Here is a 236-nt window from a genome sequence, read left to right as displayed (position 1 = left end):
CGGGGGGCACAGAGACCCCCCACATCACCCTCCGCAGGCAGCGAAGGACGGGGTGCAGCCGAGCCCAGAGGACTCGTTGCCCCGATGCCTCCGGGGAGCAACGACGCCGCGCCGGCATGCCGGTGGCCCCTCCGCCCTCCCGCTCCCCGGCACTGACCGTTGAGCCAGCGGGAGTCGTGCTGCTCGGTGCGGATGGAGGGACGCCGGCCCAGGCTGCGGAAGATGGTAAAGTCCCG

Source organism: Charadrius vociferus, unplaced genomic scaffold (genome assembly GCF_000708025.1).
Source record: "Charadrius vociferus isolate BGI_N301 unplaced genomic scaffold, ASM70802v2 scaffold223, whole genome shotgun sequence".
Taxonomy (NCBI): Eukaryota; Metazoa; Chordata; class Aves; order Charadriiformes; family Charadriidae; genus Charadrius; species Charadrius vociferus.
The sequence above is the reverse complement of the archived record's forward strand: the minus strand, read 5'-3'. Positions refer to the sequence as shown.